Source organism: Zingiber officinale, chromosome 6A, assembly GCF_018446385.1.
Source record: "Zingiber officinale cultivar Zhangliang chromosome 6A, Zo_v1.1, whole genome shotgun sequence".
NCBI lineage: Eukaryota > Viridiplantae > Streptophyta > Magnoliopsida > Zingiberales > Zingiberaceae > Zingiber > Zingiber officinale.
Window position 1 is genome coordinate 44,431,285 of NC_055997.1, and position 10,507 is coordinate 44,441,791.

A 10,507-nucleotide genomic window follows, 5' to 3' on the forward strand; every position below is an offset into this window, starting at 1 on the left:
AATCTAGTAAACAAACATCATTTACCTTGGATTAGCAACTTCCTCGGTTGCAAACAAGTAAATATCGATAATCTCATCCACTTTTCTAAGTATTTATTTTCTTTATTAAAGTGTTTGTATGACTAACGTCAAAAAGAGAGAGAAAGGTAGATTCGTCTTAATTGCAGGGCTATTCATCTCCCTCTAGCCGACTGCCAAAGGACCAACAGATTCTACACTCCATTTTCATATTTTATTACTCCTATATACCGCTCTCATGTATTTTGATGACAAGAACAAAGATTGGTGTGAAATGGAAAGCGAAGAGATCAAGTTGAAGAGGCTCTATCTGAACATAGGCACCCATGTCCAATGGCACAGGTCGTATCCAACTCAGGTGCCCTGCCGTGACCAACCCATGCCCAGCGGTACGGGCCATGCCCCGCTCAAGTGCCCTACCATGACTAGCCTGTGCCTAGTGGCATGAGTTGTGATCGGCTCTGCAAGTTTGCCATGGCCACTGTGTCATGCCTAGCCAGATCTAGAGCCTCCACATCCGACACGGGTGACTGTGCCAAACGGCACAACCCATGTTGCTGCCCCATTTTCCAGCACTATATAAAAGAATAGTCTTCATTGGATTGGGGATCTCAATTTGGGATCGTCCAAAGACCCTTAGGGGACAAGAGGAATCCGCTCCCTGCTTCTATTAGTGTATTAAATTTGTAATTTTTTATAATGGAGTATTTCTCTTAATTTTACGGGGTAGGAAATATCTTTTCAATTGACAGATAATGATTTTTTTCGTAGAATAAGCAAGTCCATTGCTAATTACAAATTTAATCCTTCAACTCAAGTGAACAAGAGACCAATCTATTAACTCGGTTAAGATTTTGAGCTAAGTTCATTTGTATTCGTCCGTAGTGGCTTCTAATGTAATATTGTAGTGACATATAATATTTGTCTAGGAAGAAAGTTGAGATTTTATTTTAAAATATATAGAATCTTAATATATGTATCTTGTCAATATAAATTTAATAAAAAATACAAAATTTTTAAATATTTTGGACTAAAATATAATATTCTTGGTGATACAATAGAGATATTACAAAATTATTTGTTTAAAATGCCGGGGAGAGTAAGTTTTTTATTACGTAGAAACACAAAGCCCCAATAATAAATAATATCTAAACTTTGAAATAATATTCATATATATTTCATTATAATCACTTTAATTCATTCATGTTTGGTCATCTAATCTATTTCTGCACCATTCTAAGCCCAGACACGTTCCCACCTTTACCATAATGTATCCGGTTTATATTTTCTCTTTATATTTATCTATATTTTAAAAATGATGATATAATCACGAAGACGGAAAAAAATAGCCGAAGTGAATCATTGCATGGACGAACTGAATCATTACTTGAAATAAATACGGTAAGAAACACGTAGAAAGTATAGTGAAGAAATTAATTAGATCTTTTCAAAAATAAAAATTTATATAAAAAAAAATTATCTACTAAACTTATTAAAGAAGGTTATATTGTTATTACATAAACACGAACTTCCGATAATAAAGAGCTCAGCTCGATCATGTATCACTATAAGAAAAATCCTCATAGATATCGGTGGAACAACAGCGATTTTAAGTAAATTCTGATGTCTTTGAGTATTTTATACCGATGTTCCTAAAAATCGGTGTCTAAGAGCGCAGATTTTCACTCATAGACATCGATTTTTTTAGTCGATGTCTATGAGCGACTTTTTTGTTGGTTAGTTCTAGGAAAATCGTACCGGTTCCATTGTACAAAAATTTTGTACAAGTGTCGAACCTTTCCTAAATAACCTATTGTGTTCTTTAGAAGTTAAATTTAGAATCGCAAACGGAACTTAACATTATTGATCCCAAATTTAACTTATATGTTCTTAATGGTTTAAATTTGGATCGCAAGCAGAACTTAACACTATTGATCCAAATCCACCTACGTTATAAATTCAATTAAATATTAATTTCTAAAATTGGCTTCCAGGTTAAACATAGCGAGGCACAAGGCCTTCTTGGATATGGAAGCAACCACCACTTCCTAGACAAAGCCTTTTAAGGAAAACTAATATTTAATTTCCTTATATAACTCTAGATTTAACCAAAAAGAACAATCGAATCACAAATTCGAAAAACAAAGAAAAACACAAACATGAATTACTAATTCGAAAAACTAGATCTAATGTCTCTTGTGTTTGTAATTCATACAAAGAAAAATAACTAGCATGATGCGGAAAATAATTGCTAATTATACCTTTTCTTTGTATGCTAATAACCTCAAGATCTTCTGCCGTATTTCTCGACAAGCCTTGGACGTCGTGTGGGCGACGATCCTCCAAGATGAACACCACCCTGTAACGCCTCGCCCTTCCCCGCCACTCGCGAAGGGGGCGAAAGGACGGGGGTTACTTGAAACCATACATACATGGCAGTGGAAGTAAATAATATTATTTTTTTTTTGAAACAAACTAAACTAACTTAAGAATACAATCATGTTGTCATAGAAACATGTTTATTATCATAGGATCATATATCCAACATATCATGTTAACATTCATAACTTGATCTAACATCTACTACTTGCAACATGATGCATAGCATTTTACTTGAAATAAGCATACTATCAGAGATCATCAAAACATAAGTTCATAGTGAGTAGACATCAATAAATATCATCCATCATATGTAAAGTTTTAGAACATAGAAACATTAAGTAGATTTATTCCACCATGCCACTGCCACACACATTCTTGCCCTTCCTGCTGCTCCCTTTTAATTCAACCATTCTTTTCCTTTGTCTGCAGTACAAGGGAAATTAAACTATAAGCACATAGGCTTAGTAAGATTCTTTCCTACTCACAAAACATGAATCATGCATCTAAACATAAAATGGTAACATGTTCATTTAACCAACATTTAGATATAAATCTGCATACTAGCATAAAGTAGAGTCATACTCATGTAAGTAAATCATAACATAGCATGTGAGAGTTCATACACAAAGTAATAACATGATCATCTAGGCATCATAAACTTATTTTTCAAAAAGGAACATCTTACTAAAACATAAAGGAAAACATTTAGCATGAATAAGCATATGCAAGATGTCCTTTGAAAACATGCATCATGAATGAGTATATGCAAGATGTCCTTTGAAAACATATATATCATATAAATACTTAAACATAATCTCATCATGAGGGCCTGGCTTTGTACCACATACATACATAAATGCGCGCATCCTAAGTAGATCCAAGGTAGCAAATCTTGAACCTACTAGGAACTAGGCCCGTTTCATAGACCATCGACCTAGGGGCAACTTAGGAGCCCATCCCTTTTTACTAGGCCCGTTTCATAGACCATCGACCTAGGGGCAACTTAGGAGCTCATCCTTGGTACAAGCCATACAAAGTAAAATAACATATCATGTTTCATATCATAGCATATCATGTTCTTGTCATATCATGGCATATCATATTCTTGTCATATCATGAAGAGTGCTCTTAGTCCCAACTTAAGGGAAGCTTCTCTTAGGCTTTTCATCATACATAAGCCTTACATAACATAGTAGCATAAAGTGCAGATAACACATAGCATTTCTTAGAGAAAACATACATGATGGCATAAGTGCACATAACAAATAGCATGATGGCATAAAATCCATATTACATCATAAGAAATCATTAGCATATATGATTGGGGTTTTGATCTTCCTATAACCCTAAATCTTAACCTAGCAGAAACCTAGAGGTAGGATTCTAGGTTTTCTTTTTATTTTTAACCCCACATGAAGCATGAAAAACTTAAACTAACCATATATCAAGAATCATACATCATGAGAAAACATAAATATGCATAGTTAGGTTCAAAACATTTCCCTAAACCTTCCATTTAATCTTGGCTGAACCCTAAAGGTAAGGATCTTAAACTTTGACTACCATAAAAAGCATGAAAACTTAAACTAACCATAGACAAGGGATCATACATCATGATGGAGCATAACAAGCATGATTAGATTTCAAAACCTTGCTCTAAGTCTTATGTTCATCCTTGGCTGAAACCTAAGGTAAGGTTCTAAGTTTTGTTTATACAACATGTAGCATGAAACCTTAACTAACAACATATAATAGATCATACATCATGAAGGAGCATAAACAAGCATGATTAGATTTCAAAACCTTGCTCTAAGACTTATGTTCATCCTTGGCCGAAACCTAAGGTAAGGTTCTAAGTCTTGTTTATACAACATGTAGCATGAAAACTTAACAAACAACATATAATAGATCATACATCATGAAGGAGCATAAACAAACATGATTAGATTTCAAAACCTTGCTCTAAGCCTTATGTTCATCCTTGGCCGAAACCTAAGGTAAGGTTCTGTGTTTTGTTTATACAACATGTAGCATGAAAACTTAACTAACAACATATAATAGATCGTACATCATGAAGGAGCATAAACAAACATGATTAGATTTCAAAACCTTGCTCTAAGCCTTATGTTCATTCTTAGCCGAAACCTAAGGTAAGGTTCTAAGTTTTGTTTATACAACATGTAGCATGAAAACTTAACCAACAACATATAATAGATTATACATCATGAAGGAGCATAAACAAGCATGATTAGATTTCAAAACCTTGCTCTAAGCCTTATGTTCATCCTTGGCTGAAACCTAAGGTAAGGTTCTATGTTTTGTTTATACAACATGTAGCATGAAAACTTAACTAACAACATATAATAGATCATACATCATGAAGGAGCATAAACAAGCATGATTAGGTCTTAAAATTTTACTCTAAGCCTTGTATTCCATCTTGGCCAAAACCTCAAGAGTGAGGTTCTAGACTTTTTGTTACAACATGAATCATAAATTGTAAACTTGACAACCATAAGTGACCACAACTCCTTATCTTGGCCGAAACTTGCAAGGAAATCCCAAAGTTTTTTCAAACAACTTTTAAACATAAAGCGTACGAGAACTACTTGTACTGCAGGTGAGGGAATACATACATCCTCTCGCTTAATTTACTAAGAGAATACCCTTTGCTTCTTAAAACTTTTTCCTAGAAGAATTTCTTTGGCTTGGTTTCGACAATGGTGAGGGTGAGGCTTTGGTTTTTCGGTGGAGAGAAGAAGGAAGGATGAAAAGAGAAGAAAAATGAAGTTTTCTTTCCCTTTTTCTTATTTATGTTGAATGAAGGAAGAAGGCAAATTCATCTTTTTCCATTAGTGAGGAAGAAGGCAACTCCAACTTTTCCTTCTAAGTCTCCTTCTAAATGAAAGGCCTTCACCTTAACTACAATTTCCCTTCTTTTCCTAACAGCAAACCCCTGCTGGGGCTACTGGTATCACATACATGCATCTTACACAAGGTCCAAGGTTCAAACCTTGGTCATGTCTCTTTTTGGTTCTATTTTTCTTTTATTTTCACTACAACAAAAACCTTCATAGACATCGGTTTTCCACCGGTGTCTATTTCATTTTCGACCGATGTCTATGAAGTCGATGTTAAAAGTCTGTCATTTTAGACATCGGGTTAAAACTGGTGTAGTATCACTTAACGACACCGGTCTTCGAATCGGTTATTAACCGGTGTAGTATCACTTAACGACACCGTTTCATCAACGGTGTAAAACCGATGTAATATTGTATGTTAATAACACCAGTTTTGGTAGCGGCAAATGACCGATGTAATATTAGTTAATAACACCGGTTTTGCAGCGGTGGAAAACCGATGTAATATGTATATTTTTTAACAACACAAATTTGATTTCCGAAACAATGAAAGACTGACAATAATAAAAAAAATACACAAATATTCACAAATTATACAAATTTTCTTCATTCAACAGTATCCATAAAATACACAAATATTCACAAATTATATAAATAATCTTCTTACAACAATATCCAAAAAATACCCAAACATTCTTTTTACATCAAAAGCTAGCTAATAGATATCAAAATCAAGGTAGAACATTCTTTTAATAACACATCAAGGTAGAACCGCACTTCAAATGTAATCTAGCATGCATTCAGCCCACTCGAACCGCACTTTCAACTCTGGAGTACTTGAGATTTGTAAACTGTAAAAACACATAAATAATATATTAGTAAACCAAGACTAAAAATCATAGTTGAAAAAGTAGTAAGAGCACCAGGTAACAAGATGACTAATTGGAATGCTTAAAAAGAAAAACATTCATCATTTATCTCAACCACATCATATATTGATAGATCTATCATTCCTGGGAACTTAATATAATCCAAACCAAAAATTTTAATCTAACTACATAAACAACAATTTAATCTTTCAAATTCAATTCATTAGTAGTCGGCCCAAATGACATAACCGTTTACCACTAAGAGTACATGAAAAGTAAATAAATTCACTTTTAGTTTGCAAATAATAAATTCATTTTTATCACTAAGAGTACATGGAAAGTAAATAAATTCCTCAGCAGCAATAAAGGTGAATAACATCAATTCATTTATATGATTTCCAGTGAGATATATATATATGCACCTTAGATGATAATTTATGTTTCAAAAGTGAAGCAACGGAGCATAAAGCAACAATAGTCAATAACCACACCGCATTGCCAATGTCATTCATGTAAAGATTCAGCCGTAGCAAGGACTTAGTTTTCTTAACAAACTCAGCGATGCTAAAGGCGCCTTTGGGACCAATCTCATTGTTGCCAATATCTAGAAGTGTTATTTTTCCTAAACAAAAAGAAATATAATTTTACATAATTGCTGAGAAGTAGTACAATCAATAAATACTAGAAAGCCAACAGATCTGATGAAGAAATTAAATCTGCAAGAAAGAACTGCATGGATAGAAAATCTAAGTGTGTGTAAGTCTTATTAGCTTGAGATGTATAGATCGAATTGCTTTATTCTCAACTAGTGCTCCAGCAAGACTTGCAAAACCCTATAAAATTTCACATGGAAATAAGGTGTAAGGAGTAAGGACACCAGAAACAAAGTGTAAAAGATCTAGGAATTTCATAAAAAAATATGAAAGATTGCCCAAAAATAAGGTCATACAGAATATTCAATCATATTATTGTTAAGTTCCAGTACACGTAAAGTTTGATTTTCTTTTAGCATATCTGCAATAACCCTTGCACCCTACATAACATATTTAGCATTCAGACTTTACCAGAATCAAGAATCATTTTCTTCCTCAAGAAACAAACAACCGGAACTTGCAACATGTAAAATTAAACAACCTCATCTCCAATACCTGAACTGTTTAGTTGGAGTTCCTGAATACATCCATTTACCTTCAAAATATCTGAAAGAAAGTGACATTATAGACAATGATTTCAAAGTAATGCAAAAGAGGAAGTTACCTATTGAATTTCGAAAACAATACAAACTATAGAAGGCATCAAGAATCGACATAGTTTGACAAATAGAAAGCACGAGATTATGAACCTCATCAATCCGAATATTATAGATCAAAATACTAGAATCTTCCATTCCAGCAGCAATCATGTTATTATCTGCAGGATGAAATGCTAAAGACGTGGCTACCGGTGGGGTTGGCATAAAAGTGGTTATAACCTGAAAGATATGTTTCGATTTAGTCGGTTTAGTCGGTGTGGTTTCTCCATTTTTGGTAGCAAGAGTAAAATCAATTCATGGCTACGCACCTTAAAAGTCCACATATTTAACAGAGAAACTTTTCCACCTGATGCAGACGTTGTATAAGAGTCATTCTTAGATAAAGCAATACAAGCAGTTGCTTCTTCTGGATTGTTATCACTCCTTTCATTGGTCATAAGAATACCATTTGGTGGCTGACGGAGCTGAGGAGCAACAGATGCAATTGACTGAACAAGCAAAGCAAACAATCAGCACTAGGCTTATAGCAAATAGATAATTTCTTACAACTGTTTCTTTCTGACCTTGCCCGATGGATTTCGTTCATCGCACGGCCACTGCCAGAGTTTATGCACTGCATTGGAACCAAGTGCTAGTAAACTGCATCCAGAAGAAAAACTGCATTGGAACCAAGTGCTTTGATTTTACCATCAGTTGAAGTTGAGAAGAAAAACATCATAGATAGAAATAATGAAACACTAGAAATATATAATTCTGTTTCTGTCCAGTATACTGTTTCTATCCAGTTGAAGCATCCCACACCTATTCATCATGCAACAGAACTGTTAGAGTGTATACTAAAAGCCTAGCTTTAGGTATAAACATTTATCTAAAAATAAGAATCACATTGGTCAAATGTCTACATTTATGATAAATGTAGTTGTTCAATTAATTTATATTGTAGATAACATGGTGTGTGGTGTCACACACAGAGGATCATGTTATCAGTACCTTATAAATTATAAACAGTAGCTCACGACCATAATGGAAAGGAACAAACCATTGGAAGGTCGTAGTGTAATTAGGTATTAGTTTATCTTAACTATATAATTACACTAGTACACTTAAAGTGTATTGAGTAGGACCATTTGAGGTCGTTTCTTTTATACTGACTTTATAAAGAAACAAAGACCTCGGTTATTATGGAAGTGTGTGCTCTTAATCCTGATATAATAACAAGCATATATATTTGATATTTATTTCTTTAATTTATCAATGGGTGAGATTTAGTTCGATGAATCAATAAGCCCGATAAGTTGGGAAATGGTATCACTTATAGTATGTGTTGTTGATTATAGAAGGAAACTGTGTCCTAGAGATACTTGGTTGATAATGTCCTCAAGAGGAGCTCATAAGGATTGTCATGTTAAATCCTGCAGGTGGACTTAGTCTGACATGATAATAAGGTTGAGTGGTACTACTCTTGGACTAAGATATTAATTAAATGAGTTGTCAGTAACTCACTTAATTAGTGGACATTCGATATCTTAAACACAGGGAGACTAACACACTCATAATAAGAAGGAGCCCAAAAAAATGTAATTTGGGATTGGTGCGGTAGTTCAATAATAGTTCTCTTATGGAATGAATTATTATTGATAAAATTAAGTTGTGTGTTCGGGGCGAACACGGGATGCTTAATTTTATCGGGAGACCAAAACCAATTCCTCCTCTCGGTCCCTATCGTAGCCTCTTATTTATAGAGTACTATACCCACCTATACCCACCTTCTATACCCACTTAAAGGGGGTCGGCCAAGCTAGCTTGGAAACAAGCTAGGGCCGGCCTAGGTATAAATTGGGGTGGCCGGCCCTAGCTTGAACCCAAGCTAGAGGGGCCGGCCATATTAAATTAAAAAGGGATTTTAATTTTAATTTTTATTATGTGGGAGATATAATTTATTAAAGAGAATTAAAATTAAAATATCTCTCTTGTAAAAGATCTACAAAATATTAAAGAAAGAGATTAGATCTCTTTCCTTATTTGTAGATTGGTGAGATATTTTATTTTCTCTTTAAAAATTATTCACATGTTGTAAAATTAAAATTATAGAAATTTCCTTTTATCAACCATGAAGAGATTTTGAAGAGAAATTTTATTTTTTAAAATTTCCGGAAACAAATTAGGAAGTTTTAATTGTTGATTGAAACTTGTCCAATTTGTTCTTCATTGATGTGGCCGGCCATAAGATTTCAATTGGGGAAATTTTATTTTATTTTTCTCAATTAAATCATGTCAAGGAAATTGAGGAAATTTTATTGTAATTAAATTTCTTAATTTGCTTAGGCCAAGGAATATAAAAGAAGGGGTGAGGGTGCCTTCATGGGTGACAACCTCTATTATTTTTCTCCCTCTTTTTTTCTTGGTATGGTGGCCGGCCCTTCCTTTTCTCTCCTCTCCTCTTGATGGCCGAAACCTATCTTCTTGGTGGAGTTTTTGTTGGTGGCCGGATCAAGGAAGGAGAAGAAGGAGAGAAAGCAAGTCTCGTTTCTAGCATCCCTTGGAGCATTGGTGGTGGCCGAAATTCTTCATGCTTGAAGAAAGTTATTTTGGCCGGCCATCTTCTTCTTTTCTTCCTCTTTGTGGTGGCCGAAACTTATCTCATGCTTGGAGCTCTTGTGGTGGCCGGATACTACTTGGAGAAGAAGAAGAAGAAGGAGAGGAAGCTAGCATCTCTTGGAGCTTGGTTGGTGTTTTGATTTTCTTCCTTGGTGAAGCTTCCTTGTTGTGGCCGAACCTAGCTAGGAGGAGAAGAAGGTGCTTGGTGGTTTCTCATCTCGGAAGATTGTTGCCCACACAACGTCCGAGGTTAGAAGAGGAATACGGTAGAAGATCAAGAGGTCTTTCTAGAAGGTATAACTAGTAGTTTTTCCTTTTCTGCATCATACTAGTTATTTATGGAAATAATACCAAATACAAGAGGCTTACGATTCTAGATTTTGAATATGTTTTTCGATGTTGTGTTCTTTTGTTTTTTCTTTTCCTTGTGATTTGATTGTTCTTTTCGGTTAACCTAAAGTTATTTTAGGAAATTAAATATTAGCTTTCTATAAAAGGTTTTGTCTAGTCGGTGGTGGTTGCTCCCA

At 34.5% G+C, this 10,507-nt stretch overlaps 1 long non-coding RNA gene across 1 annotated transcript; it reads right to left on the reverse strand.

Annotated features, from left to right (window-relative positions):
* Positions 1-6,280: 6,280 nt before the first annotated feature.
* Positions 6,281-8,299, reverse strand: LOC121993900. The gene is made up of 5 exons (XR_006115469.1): positions 7,946-8,299; positions 7,691-7,870; positions 7,473-7,601; positions 7,080-7,329; positions 6,281-6,963 (listed from the first exon to the last, which is right to left on the reverse strand). It is a non-coding gene; the product is annotated as an uncharacterized LOC121993900 (long non-coding RNA).
* Between the last annotated feature and the right edge of the window lie 2,208 nt (positions 8,300-10,507).